Raw genomic sequence first — 14,726 nt, 5'->3', positions numbered from 1 at the left:
TCCTATATGGGTATATGAGTTTGTTGATTCAAAATGCAAGTTGATCCACCTGACATTTGCACAATGGTTTGTGCTGACATTGGCAAAGACTGGGAAGCAGGATTCTACGTGGGAGAGGGCGCAGCCACCTTTCCCAGGGGGAGAAGAGTCTTGGCTTGGCTTGACCCAGGTGAGAAATGCTCCCAAGCAGCAGAGCAGCTCAGGCACTCTGGGCAGCAGCACACATTGCTGCCTACATAACACAGTAATGTCAGCCCCTTGAACAAATTAATCCTACACAGAATACGTGTGTTTAATCTTCATCCACTGTCTTTGGGTGTATTCCGTTTCTGAAACTATCCTAGGCAGATTGCATATTGGAACAAGCTCAGCAAAGCTGCATCTCTCTTAACTGTGGCAGTTCTGAAGAGTGAGCTTTGGATTCAGAAACTGCAGCTCTTTCGAGAAATAATAGGCTCCTTATACTCCAGCAAATCATCGGGGCAGTCAAGTTGCCAATTGACAGTCAAGAGAATAAAATCCGATGAAGCAAAGGCAAGCACAGCTGGGAAATTGTCAGTTTTTCACTGATGGAGTTTCTATTTACCAATAGCTTCAGGAGAGTTACTGTAGCTCGCTGAATGTGTATCAAGAGTCAGAACTGTATATCTGTTTCTGCATACACGTACGCTTATGAATTTGTGTGTACATAATGTGGAATGTGAAGATCACATTTTCCTGCTATATAGAAATCAAAAAAAATCACAAGCTGCAGTATACAAAATACCTACATGGAAAAATCATACATTTATATGCTCTGAATAACCAAATGTGCTTGATAACCAATTTCCAAAAATGAAATTTATCAGTCTCAATCCTCCAGAGCAAAGTGATTACTGATAATAAGAGACAAAGCACTAAGAAGTTAGTATGTCCACACATTTATTTTTTCCCTATAGTTCTCAGCCTCACAGAATATTTTTTTTTAGCCTACAGTTATGGAAGCATTTCAGCTGTGTGTTTAAAAAAAGTCAAATATATTTTCCTGTCTACAAAACACCCAAGAACATGCCAGAAAGTAATTAAGAATGACAGGCATATAATGACATGTGAACTGAAAGTATTCAGCTTTTAGTCCGGAAAATAAAACACTTAACAACGGATATGCAGTGCTTTTGCTCTAGCTCCTTTATGCATAGCTGACATGACTAATTTGAAAAATAAGAGAACCTGTGCCAATCTACTTTTCAGGAAGAATTCAAGTGATGGAGAAATTCAAACAGGAGAAGAAAGAAGATCGAAACAACCTTACCAGGAGCTTATATTAATTTTGCAACGGGAGAACCAGCATCTCTAAGAGCCTATGGGTAATCCTCCAGAAAAAGACTGGTTTGCACTTGGAGTCTACCAGATTCCCGTCTTTCCCAAAAGGATAATTTTAGCCTTTCTGAGTATGGTGAAGAAGTGATCGTTTCATGCAGATAGTTCATCACCTGGCAGAGACTGCAGTTAGAAATTATCTATATAATCATGTATCTACTGGCATCGTTTGGTTAACTTTTTCTGAGTTTATAAAAATCACTGTTTGATTAAACTTGACATCATAATCTGAATTTTCAGACAACAATGCAGGATTTTGAGCAAATGCTTAAGAGCTCTAGTACAGCATGGAGCAAGCAGATTTGTTAGTGAGCAAAAGGACAAGCTTATCTTCACCTTTGACTAGAAACTCTCCCTGAAATCCTACCAGAAGCAGGGTTCCTCAATCTCGGCTTGCTGATGAACAGTGCAGGAAAGTTTTATGATGGAAAAAAGAATTCTTTTTATCATGCAACTTGGCAGCAATGGCTTATCCAATACATATCTGTCCCAAATAATACTGGCAGTGTATTCCAATTACTTAGCAAAGTAGCTGTGAAGGATATTATTGTCCTGTGCCTCACAAGGCAGGCTTGCTGCCAACTGGGTCATACAATAATCAACAAACCAGACTTCAGACAGGATGCTAGATTCCTCCTAGCTGCACCTACCATTGAAACAATTAAATACATTTACTCCATATAGTGCTGGATTGTCACTTCTTTATTAAGAAACTGCTTAAAGGGGTCTGATCAGCAGCGAGATAACTTTAATGGCTTGTCTTCATACTCTGCCACACATCTTTAATTCATGTAAAGCTTTCATCTCACGCAACTGCCAGATAATGGCTTGAACAAAAGGAATAGCCTGTTTTTAGATCCCTGGAATCTTGGGTTGGGTACATTATCCTTAAAACACAAGCAGAACCTGGCTTAATACTAATCCAACCCTGCACAGAGAGCACAATGCATTCAAAACAACGCTGAAAACACTCATCAAGTATTCCCCTCTTCCAAAGAAGCAAAGAAGAAAATCAAAACCCAACAGGATTCCTGTAGTGGTTCTGCCACAGTTTGGAAATCAGTGCCACGAGCACAGCACTCGAAGCATCCTCTGAACGTTCACGTCTGGCTGAGGTCTTTCTGAGCTTGCTGCTGAGCCTGCTATGCAGGCACGGCCAGGAATATGGCTGTGTTCCTAGCCACAAGAAGCATACTGCTTCCAGGAGCTACTGCTTGGGAAATACAGACCGAATCTTTCACTCCAGTCCTACAGCCTATTCTACAACTTCTTTCTCAAAGCCACATTAAATTTCCCAATTAAGGGTGCTGCAGGAATTCCCACAGCTATCAGGATAGATGAGAAACACTTTGCTCATAAGCATCTCCACTACCTGCTTGCTTGTCATTCAAACTGTCGGGTAGTCTGCAAACTATTAATAAACTCCTAGAACAACTGGATTGGTATCGACTTTGAGTAATTTTAGAAAACAAATTCCCCCAGTGGTGGCTGCTGTTCCCTCTCAATCAGCATCAGCATCTGGCAACAAGCAATTTCACTGAGTAATCTTGGCAAAACTTATTTTGAATTTCCTTCACAACCTCTCAATGCCAGACTGTACTAAGAACTGAAGATGAAAGAACATTTGTTGTGGGTCTTCCTGGTCCCAAGATAATTATTTCCAATGGCTCACATGGCATTTATTTACTTTTTCAACATTTTCTTAAACTTAGCAAAATGAAGTGACTTTTCTACCCAGTGAATTGCTGGTAGCAAGGGCTAGAAAAGCAGCCAACCTTTGATGTCCATGGATAGACCTATGAGACAAACAATGGCACAAAATACTAATGCCATGTAAAACATAACCTAAGTTTGTAATGCTATCAGCAGAGAGTTCCCTACCAGTTAGGCCCTGCTTTGCTCTTCAGAAAGGAGTTACCAACACAGTTTTGAAACCATCATCCCTCACCCACCAGAGGCACACAGGTCTTAAGAAAAAGTGGAGAGAACATGAGTAATCTGTTTGTTTTTACTGTTGGGAGTGACAAAACAACATAGTAAGTGGCACTAGTCCTTTTCTGTACTAGCTGAAGCACTCTGCAAAGAAAAAAAACAAAGGAATGAATAGTTAAGAGCAGTAGGGGTCAAAAGTCAAGGCCCAAGGCCAAAGCTGCCAAAAAGCAGCTATTTATAATGTAGAACATCCAAAAACATTTGTGCTGTTCACTCAGCAGTACACACACTCCGTCCGTGATTTACAGTACTAGAAGAACTTTAAACTGTACGCATCTCTGTCCCTTAACATATCCCACAAAGCTTATACAAATTAAAGAATCAATGCTAACCTGGAAGCACAGTTAAAATTCAATGTACTTTTGGCTCTTTTTTTTATTTTACTGTTGCTTTTCAGATGTCTGAATTTCTCTTTTTAAGTTATTAACTGCTTGCGTTGTTATAGCACCTACAAGTGATTGCCAGCCAGTTGTGCTACAGACTGTACAAACAGAACAAGATGCAGATTAACACCCATCTTTCCTCAGAAGATGCATTACTTTTGTCCAATAACTGCTGTAACGAATCTGGTTGCTTGCTCAGGCTTCCTGCTATTCTCCATTAGCTGGTTTCCAACTCCACCAGTGCCACACCTCCACCACCTTCTGCAGCTCCACTCTCTTAAGGTCCCCTATCGTGTGGCCTTTATCATGCGCTGCTTCTTCTCTGCAGGCATCACAGGGAAGCATGTGCTGAATTCATATACAATTCCACAAACTCTAAGGCAGATTTCAATTTCTGCTCAGCAAGCCAGCAAGCGAGCAGCAGGGAAGGAACACAAGGCAGCTATGCCTGCAGACTGCTGAATGGGCAATTGAAGCCACGGCTGCCTTTTCCTTTGGCGGTGCACAGCTCAGCACTTTCCCAGAACTGGCTTCTCTGTGCATTGTCTGGACGTGCTCCACAAGCCACAGTTTGCGAACAACTGCACTGCTTCTGTCTGGGAATTTTAATAACGTTTTTTAAAAGCACCTATTTGTATTGTTACAGGAGTAATCAAAGCACAAAAACATTCAGAAAATACCAATCAACTGGAATATTAAGTAACATCACAAACACAGCATTCTGACACTGCCCTCCAGAGCCACCCTTCCAAAACACAATGATGTGGCAAGAGCTAGAGATCGTTTGCTCGTCCTCTAAAAGAACCTTCTGTCAGTCCTTCCACATATTTTCTAAGCCATGCATTGACTTTGTGTTCAGTAAGCAGTGGATCACCATTCTGATATTTGGCTGTGTCCACTATTTAATGTGACTGCTTAATAACATTCAGAAGATGACACAAAAACCAGCTGTGGAAGCCTCTGTAAATAATCTGCCCTCTTCCTCACAGTCAATATTGACACTGACAGAGCAAAGTTTGAATGCAGTACTTCCTCCCCTCTCTGGCCAACTCATAGTAGTTTTTCCACAGAATACTCAATAGGTCTAATGACTTCCATCATGGTAGACTACACAAGGGTGAAACTTGCACATGTTGCCCAGAGAAGCTGTGGATGCCCCATCCCTGGAAATGCACAAGGCCAGGCTGAATGGGGCTTTGGGCAACCTGGTCTGGTGGGAGGTGTCCCTGCCCATGGCAGGGGGTTGCAACTAGGTGGTCTTTAAAGTCTCTTCCAACCTAAGGCATTCCATGATTGTGTAAAACTGGCTGCACCCAGTTGGGTGGACCATTCAGTGGATAAGGAATTGGCTTGAAGGCCACACCCAGAGAGCAGAGGTCAGTGGTTCTATGTGCAGGTGGAGGCTGGTAACAAGTGGTGTCCCTCAGGGGTCTCTTCTGGGACAGGTGCTGTTTAGTGTCTTTATCAATGACATAGACAGTGGGATCGAGTTCATGCTCAGCAAGTTTGCAGATGACACAAAGCTGAGTGGTGCAGTCGATACAACAGAAGGAAGGGATGCCATCCAGAGGGACCTGGACAAGCTGGAGAAGTGGGCCCGTGTGAACCTGATGAGGTTCAACAAGTCCAAGAGCAAGGTGCTGCACCTGGGTCGGGGCAATACCAGACATGAGCACAGACTGGGAGAAGAACCCAGTGAGAGCAGCCCTGCAGAGAAGGACTTGGGGGCTCTGGTGGACAAAAAGCTCAACACGAGCCAGCAGTGTGTGCCTGCAGCCCAGAAGGCCAACTGTGTCCTGGGCTGCACCAACAGAGGGGTGGGCAGCAGGTGGAGGGAGGGGATTGTGCCCCTCTGCTCTGCCCTGGTGAGGCCCCACCTGGAGTGCTGCGTCCTGGGCTGGGGCCCCCAGCACGAGAAGGACGTGGTGGGTCCAGAGGAGCGCCACAAGGATGATCAGAGGGCTGGAGCACTTCTCTGATGAAGACAGGCTGAGAGATCTGGGGTTGTTCAGCCTGAAAAGGCGGCTCTGGGCAGACCTCATTTCAGCCTTCCAAAAGCTAAAGGGGGCCTACAGGAAAGCTGCGGAAGGACTCTGTCAGGGAGTGTAGTGACAGGATAAGGGGTAACGGTTTTAAACTGAAAGAGGGGAGATTTAGATCAGATATTAGGAAGAAAATCTTCACAGTGAAGGTGGTGAGGCACTGGAACAGGTTGCCCAGAGAAGCTGTGGATGCCCCATCCCTGGAGGTGCTCAAGGCCAGGCTGGATGGGGCTTTGGGCAACCTGGTCTGGTGGGAGGTGTCCCTGCCCATGGCAGGGGGTCAGAATTAGGTAGTCTTTAAGGTCCCTTCCAACCCAAACCTTTCTGTGATTCTATACAGGCTTTGAACCTATGGTGCCCATGAAAATTGACAATATGAAGTATGTTTAAATATGCTGTGGTATAAAAGAGTTCACACCCCTGTTAAAAGTGTTTAAGGTTTCAAAATTAACTAACAATTTATGTGACATAGCATATTCAGCTCTCAGTCTCAGGCTTTGGTCTGTGGCTCCAGGGGCCCAGGAGCCTGGCCACTCCTAACGGAGCAAGCAAAAAGCAAGAGGAACAGGCAGCTGGTCGACCCAGAAGCCACAGCCAAGGCTGCATGAATGGGAATGCATGTACATCTCAGACTAATTTTCAAGACACCTGGTCCATTCATGTGTTTGAGACCTGATTGCTGGGAGGGATGATGATTTTTTTGCCAGTAAGGGTACACTTCTGCTTCATATGGACAGTATTACCACATCATAGCCTTGTGTCAGATCTGTTACCTTGGCAAGAACCTTTTAAATTCAGTTTTAAAAAATCTGTGAAGTAATAACTAACTGGTAAGAGAAACCTGGTTCAGCCTTAAGAACAAATGGTGGCAGTCATTCATGTTTATTGTCATCTTCAGTTTCTTCACGCTTCAGTATCAGGAAATGAAATGAAAGCTGCAATATGAACAAACTGTGTGTACCAACTGCTCACATATAAAATGAGTTGGTGAAAGACATCAGTTGTTTGATGCATAAATACCATTGTTCCTTTCCCTGTGTTTGGTTACAAGATGCTGCATTGACAGGCTCCTGCACAACACTGCAACCAATATGCTTTCCATTTGGAAAGCACAACAGTGCAAGCCTCTGGCAAAACAAACATTTCTACTCTTACCACAGATCTACCAGGAAAGTGTCACAGTCTTTTCAGTAAGAAAAAATAAGAATCAGTAAGAAAATATACTTCTGGATGTCATTCAAGTTACAATCAAGTTTTTAAATCACCTTGGGGTGTTTTGTTTGTTGTTTTTTCTTTTCTTTTTTTTTTTTTGGTGTGTTTCAAGCCATCTCAAACACCCTTAAACAAATCGTTACATTTAGTCTTAAACATGGCTTTCTAATTATTGGTCCTGTGCTGTTTAGCCTTCACCTTAAGGTAGTACAACAGGAGTTCAGAGTATATAACTTCAGTACTTCCAGTACCATCTACCAACACCCCAGGCTTTCATGTCCTGTTTTTTCTACTTACTCATATTCCCCTTTATTTCACAAATTATCCACAATCTATATTCAGCACCTGGCTTTTGATCCTTCATACTATAACTGCCTTTCCTTCTCTGCATGATTTAGCAAACTGAAACACCTTTAGGACATGCTCATCCGTTGTGGAAAACTTCTTCCCTCTTCAGCTCTACGATCTTCCGTTGTTAACGAGGCACACAGCTACCTTAGGCCTGAAATAACATTCAAGCAATAGCACAGAATTCTTCGAAAACTGAATTACATCTGAAATTCATACCTCAGCATACAAAACAGTACAACTGCTTCTGTATGAAGGTTTTTGTTCTGTTGTTCAACGTTAAAGTGAACAATTAATGCACAGCATGAAAGTCACGAGGAGAGACTTTCTTCCTAAATCATACTTTATTTCTTTCTGATAGATGTACTTTTTATTTTCACTGGATCCATAAAGAACTCCCTTGGGTTCTTACAGAGAAAGTCCTCGGTATACAGTAGTAGAAGAGAAGAAATGGGTCCTGCAATCATTTTCACAATCTATTTTGTTACTCTAGTAAAACATTAGCTTATTTATAATTGTGAAAAAAATATATAGAATAGGCTAAAACAAATGCACAGGCACAACAGTAAACAGCATCGCTTTTCCCATCCTGGCATTATATGCATTCACCTATGTCACAAGCTGTATCAAAAACATGAGTGCACAATGTATGGCTTATTTCCCTTGCACGTCCACACATGACAGATGTGATCTACAGATACACACAACAAGCCTGAAAAAATCAATGGTGTATAAAGATTCCTCACGCAAATGCTGCAGTCCCTGTTGCTCCGATGCAAGTTAGGCAGGTTGCTCGCACCACTTGGACTCAAGCAGGTAAATGCCACTTCCCTTGATGCCACCAGCTGCTGTGCCTGTGGTCAGCCGAAGCCTTAAGAGCGATCGGGCAGTATCCTCTGCAGTTAGCACACTTGTGCACGCTTCGTGGTGGAGAAATTACATGTCACTGAAAAAAGCGCGCCTGAACCCTGCGCAATCAAAGAAATCCATTCTCTTAAAGCTACCTATTATGTCAAGTAAAGTAGCTATTCAAGCAAAATACTTCACTAGAAACCAGCAGTAGGGAGGTGCAGGCTGCTTCTAGGGAAGCGAGTGCTTTTTCTGAAATGGCTTCTGAACTGATATGGCCACCCGCGCTGAACGCACCTTGGTGCTGGAAGATACCGGAGCTCATCACATGTGCCCACAAAAATAGCCCTCCTCTCCGGCAGGCTGTGGGGACATTTCTCCCTGTCCCAGGCTACGGTTCCCCCGCGCAGTACAAGCTGTCCTGCACCCGCAGAGCTGGCCTGCTTACAGAGAGCTGGCAGGGACCGTATCACGTAACAGGCGCCTGCTGAGCAGTGCCACCACCACCCAGCTCGAACGAGCCCTGAGACTCACGGCCGCTCTCCAGAGGCCGGACACGGACACAAGCGCAGGATGCCGCCTCTCACAATCCCTCTCCCATCCTGCTGCAGGAGCGTTGCAGCCGCGGGTGCGAAGAGTTCGCTGACGCGTGCTGGACGAGCAGATTAGCACCGTCTGGAACAAGCGCAAGAAAAGCCTGAGAAGTTTTGGCTGCCTGTGGTTTGGTTACAGGTGTTGATGAGCCAAGAAGCTCTGCACAGGAATTTGGGAATAAAAGGCAGGATTTCCCAAAGCGTGCTGCGAATCGTTCCTTATAGTGGCTCCACTCACTGAAGCAAGCATGGAGCTACAAAGTGCCCTACTAACACAGAAAATCAACCAGGAAGGCTGAAACCTCAGCGAAAGCACAGCTGACAAGGCTTGATCTGCCCGGAGGTGCAGATGGGCGTGCAGAGCCTCGCAGTCCTGACCATGCTGTGCTCTGTGCTGTTTACTTAACATTTGGCTTAGCCCTTAGAGCTGCTCTGTGCTTGAGTTCACACTGTCGCAGTCACAGAATCACAGAATCACAGAATTTCTAGGTTGGAAGAGGCCTCAAGATCATCAAGTGAGTTCAAAAGCCGTAGTTTTCTTGATTTTATTTTATTTTTTGGTAAGTACAAGTTCCCTAGCATTCCCCAGACGTACGTTTTGCTCTAACTAAGATATTGATATCTTCTTCCTACGACTACTCTCAGTAATCATGTGCAAAGATACGCCAGCTCATCACTTCTAATTGCTCTCCTCCTCTCAATCACTATGCCAGACCTTCCATCCTACAGGCAAAACAGATGAAGCTTGGCCCCACATGTCATCACATTCAGGCACCTTCAACTTGTCCAAAGCGAGGGACAAGAACCATAATCTAGAAGGAATCTCAGATTTTTACACTCCTTCATTCCCTTTTTGCAGCGTTACGTGAAGTGACAAGCAATCTCTTGAACAGTCAAAACACCAAACAGTTTGAGCTCTTCTGGATGAACACAATATACTAGACATCACTCAAAATAATTACAAGTGATAAAGGAGGTTCATAGCATTGTTCGAGAGCAAACACAATTTAATATGCATTCAGTACCAAATTCAAACAATATTTGCAGTCACGCAGTAAAGGAAAGCCCACTGCACCAATTCCTTCTCAAGGTAACACTGACAAACTCCTATATGTGAATGAAAAAGGCAGGAAACAAAAAAACAACTATGAAATATAGCAGAAATCTGGCTGCTACCTGAACATTAGGGAACAGCTAGGAATTCCAATTAGGCACGCAGTTTGTGAAGTGAAGCAAAAACTGACAAGCACACTCATATAATTGAGACAGCTCAAACAAAACGCGTTGGTTCTTTCCCTGTGTTTCTTACAGCCCACAAACTCTACAGTCAGACCATCTCCATCCACTCCCCACACTCCAATAGACACAAAAGGAGTTGTTCAGGTGTATCAATAAGGTTGTAGAGATGAGCTATGCACAGAACAAAACACAAAACTGTTGCACCCTGGAGTACCTAGGCATCTGTTCACAGAAGTGATCAATGCACCTACGATTTCTATTTACAGCTTGCCAACAATGCATCCATCCTGAAGACATACGGACATATAGAGCCAGCCCACGTGGATCTAAACAAAAACATTATTTCACAGATGCAGTGGATTTCCAAGACTGGAAACAGCTGTTCAACGTTTCTACCTGGGAAAAAACAGGTAAAAGTACTTCTGTCCTCCCCAAATTGTAGGCTCATCACACCTGAACTGCTGTTGCCACTGTAAAAGCTGCGGTACTGAGTGCATGCATCAGGCTGCACAGGGCTGCAAAGCCAGAAAAACCTGGGTACAAGCAAATCAACCCTTAGTGCTGTGCTTGATCAACTCCTGACAACAGGTCAGAATATGTTTTTTCTCCTACTGAAGGGCCATGTTTTACCAATCTCATTTTCTCCTGAAGGAGGCAAACTTCAAGCTCAATTTAAACACTTGAATGAGGCAACATGATGGCGAGGAGACCGAGCTGTTATTAATAAACCAGCTCTTTCCAACTAACCCACAGAGTTATGTGTTAGCTGCTGACAAACCTGTATTGCACAAAATTACCCTGTGGAGCATCTGAAATATTACTTTATGTTTGGACTGACTACTTACAAACTGAGTTTGAAGACTGCAATGGACTTTTAGTATTCAAACAGCTTTTCGACTTCTAAATGTTAATTATCTCCCTGTTATTATCCAATGTTTAAATGGTATCCAAAAGGAATTGATTATTCATATTTATATATCATCTTTGTTCTGGGATTAAAAGCATAAGCTTATTAAGCAATCACAGACAGAAATCTTTCTCCTTAATGAGTGTAAAGCTGGTGAAGCATCTTCACACACTCTAAGTTTGACTTCTCACACTGTGTACTCTACACAGTGCTCAGTGCTTGATCCACAGGCTTAGCAGGTCCAGCACTATCATACCCTAACACGGTGCATTTCTCCAAATGACTACAGAGGAGGTGAGACAGGAGAGCATAACTCCCTCCACACCAGAGCAACGAGCACTGTGCTTATTCTCTCAATGCAGAGAGGTTTAGATTTTCTCCAAAATTTACCGGAGCTCCATCTCTTCCCATCCACACTCCCCACGCAGAGTTTGTTGTCTCCACCACATCTCCAGAGCTTTCCATACAGTCCCGTTCCCTCTCCTTCGCCCTTATCACCACGTTCACACACTGCGGTTCCCTTCCACAAAACATCACCACTACTTCTTCCATGCAGCAGGACAGAAGGCTGTGCTGCAGAGCACACTGCAGTGAGCAACATTACCTTGTTCAGGTAAAACACCAAGTCCACCCCAACTGCAAAACACCCTGCTACTGCAGAGTGTTTCTGAAGTCTGTGTTAGCTTGTTAAGAAAAGCCCAAAGTTTCCGGTGATGACTACCTTTTCCAACAAAAACCTGCTTTCTAAATAGACATTCAATAAAATATCATGCTTAGATGTATTTTGATTTCATAATCTGCAGCATATATGATATGGAAAACATCTGCCTCTGTCTGGAAACAGCCTTTATAATTTACTAGTAAAATGCACATCTCCTACACTGAGAACCAGCTCTGGTAAAACGACGCTTGCTACACCTCTCATGAATTGAAATGATGTGTAAAATAAACAACCACCTCACATCAAGAACTTAACTTGGGATTTGTATACAGTAAAGAAAGATTTCCCTTGTGATTACAATTGGAGCACAAAGTGTTCCTTCAAGCCCTGACATAAATCTTTTCCTGCCAAGCTGGTATCTCGTTGCGTCAGCCTTTTGCCTTCACCACTATTGTGGTGCCTGCTCTCTGCCTGCTTTCCTCACGCTGCCCTCTTCCTGCAATTACCACCCCAACTCTGCTGGGCCAAAGATTCATCCTTCCATTAAATCAATAGGTGATGAAAAAATCAGCAAGATCCTTTTAGTTAAGAGGAACCTGACTCTTTAGCAAAACCGTTGTTCAGGGACTCCTGTGTGGACTTGTTACTGCGCTGCTGTTATCCTTGCCTTGCCTTTCCCCAACCACTTTATCCCCTCTTTTTGTTACTAATATTTTTATTTATTTGCAAAGCTTTGAAATTGTTCTGACACCTATCTTAAGATGGAAGTTGCTTCACCTGGCTTGAGTGCAGGTGCTATTGTGTTTGATAAACTATTTTTTTTTAATTATTTTATTTTATATAGTTTTTATTTTATTATTGTGCTTAGTGACAAGTATTCCCAGCCTCTATTTTGTCCATGAGAGTCTAGTATTTCAAATAAGATACAAAATATTACATTTATTCATCTCGATGTTCCCTTTAGCAGTGCAAAGTCAATGCTCAGTTTGATTAAAAAACAAAACAAAACAAAACACACGATTTCTGAAGCAAAAGGCATCTTTCTTTTAGCGAAGTAAGGCCTATCTTTAATGTATATACAAGAACAGAAACACACGTACAGTCAAGGGAAAAAAAGCCCCGTAAGTGATAGGGGCTAAAGGGACCGATACAGACCATGGAACACAGAGGTACCAACCCAGAAATAAGTGAATTTCCAGCAAAGATTTCTTTCAGCCTTCCCTGCTGGGATCGGGCGCGGGAGTTCACCCGCAGTGCCACACTCCCGTTCGGCCAGCAAGGACGGGCAGAGCCCAGCTCCGTGCACCCAGTGCTGGGTGCAGGGTGCTGCAGGCAATGGTGGCTGCGGGGCCCCCGGGTTTATAGGGCTGCACGGTGCTGCTCGGTGCAGCGTGAGCGTACTGGCACCGGGAGACAGTGTGACGGATCGCAGGCACGGAAACAAAGCGGGACCGACCGTACGGCGAGAATTTGGCTCCAGAATATCCAGCCGTGAGGTATCCGGGACTTCTGCGTGCGTTAGAGTAAGTTTCAGCAGTTGTCTTCGTGAATGTAATTAAAGTACCACTCACGGGCAATTTTCAAGATGACTCCTGGGAGAAGCCATGCAAACCATCTCGTCTGTAAATCCCTCGTAATTATTAAAACACGCTCACGTCCTGAATTAACAAGCGAGCAGCAACTCCGGCGCTGCCCGGCTGCGATGCAGCGGCGATGCAAGGCGCTGCATTCCTGCTTGAACACTTCGAGCTGCCCGAAAAACTTTTCAGTAACACTCGTTTTTATCGCTGGGAACCACAAAACATCTCACTGGCAGCCCTCTGCAACCTCGGCGTGGCAAACAGCAGCCCCCAAACGCGCACGGCATTAAACTCACCCAAACCCCTTCGCACCGCTCCCTGCCCGGCACTTTCAGCACCGGTGCGAGCAGCCCAGCCTGTGCTGCCCCCGGGAGCCCTCGTTTCAGGGGTGATTCTGCATTACCTGCTCCTCCGGGGGGGGCGATTTCAGTTTTTCCTGCCCAAACGCTCGCTGAGAGGTGCACGGGATTTACAGCCCGGGATGCGGTTCGGGCGGCAGTTCTTTTTTAGCTGCTTCACCCTCGCTCCTGCTGCATCCGAAAGCATAAAACATCTCCTACTGCCCCCCCCTCCAGCACCTTTCTGCACCGCGTGTTTACGCCTGCTTTTATCAACATCCCCCCCGGTTCTCTCCCCGAGGACCACACACACCGACACGCATAACCGGGCGGAAAAAAGTTGGGTTTGGGTCGCTGCCGGGCTTTTTCTTTTTTTTTTTTTCTTTTTTTTTTGGGGGGTGGAGGGGAGGCAAATTGGCGCTGCCCGCTCCCCGCGGGGAGCAGCCCCCCCCCGGGGCAGCCCCCTGCCCGCTCGCTACTCACCGGCCGCTCACAAACTTCCCCCGGCTCGCCCCGCTGCCGCTGCCGCTGCCGCCGCCGCCTCCGCCGCCTCGGCCGCCGCCCGCCCCGCCTCGGGCGCCATCGGCCCCACCGGGGCACGGCGGCGCCGGCGGGCACGGCGCTGCCTCGGCCGGGCCGGTGCCGACTCGCGGGCAGGGAGCGGAGCCGCCGCGCCGAGCGCCGCCGCCCTCGTCCTTCCCCCCTCCACCTCCCCGGAGGGCGGGCGGGCAGAGCGGGGCCGCCCCTCACCGCCGCCGGGCCAGGACTCACTTTGCTGCACCCCCCCCTCCGCCTGCACTCAGCGGCTTCTTCCTCCTCCTCCTCCTCCTCCTCCTCCTCCTCCTGCTCCTCGTCGCCCTCCCCCTGCCATGGCCGCGGCAGCCCGCCGTCAGCAGCGGGGGGGACGGGGCGAGGGAGCGGGGCCGGCGGCGGGAGGGGGGGGCATGGCCGCGGGGAGGGGCCGGCGGCGGGGCCCCGGCAGCGGCGATGGCCGCCGGGGCGGTGAGGCGAGGCCAGGCCAGGCGAGGAGCGGGGCCGTGCGGCTCCGTCTAGGGGAGGAGGCGGCGCACTGCAGCGCGTCCTGGCGGAGGGCACGGCGGGAGGGTGGACGGGGACCCTCACCGCTGCCACCGCCGCCACCAGCACTGCCCACAGCCACCTCAGGCTGCCCCGCGGTCTGAACCCGGCCGTCTCCCGGGTTTGGGCTGAGGAATCACAGAATC

General features: G+C 46.3%; 1 protein-coding gene across 3 annotated transcripts in view; it reads right to left on the bottom strand.

Moving 5' to 3' along the window:
• Positions 1-14,294, bottom strand: part of GHR (growth hormone receptor) — a 137,866-nt gene extending 123,572 nt beyond the window's left edge. Inside the window, exon 1 of one of the 3 annotated variants that reach the window (XM_084505394.1) lies at positions 14,275-14,294. The gene's annotated coding sequence lies outside the window, so the exon portion shown is untranslated. Of the gene's footprint in view, positions 1-8,082; positions 8,379-13,986; positions 14,238-14,274 lie in introns of those variants that run through there. The other 2 variants (XM_084505392.1, XM_084505395.1) reach the window with 2 other exon arrangements.
• Positions 14,295-14,726: the final 432 nt, after the last annotated feature.

The sequence above is a fragment of the Aythya ferina genome (assembly GCF_964211825.1).
Source record: "Aythya ferina genome assembly, chromosome: Z".
Lineage (NCBI taxonomy): Eukaryota > Metazoa > Chordata > Aves > Anseriformes > Anatidae > Aythya > Aythya ferina.
This window is presented reverse-complemented; position numbering and strand designations above follow the sequence as displayed.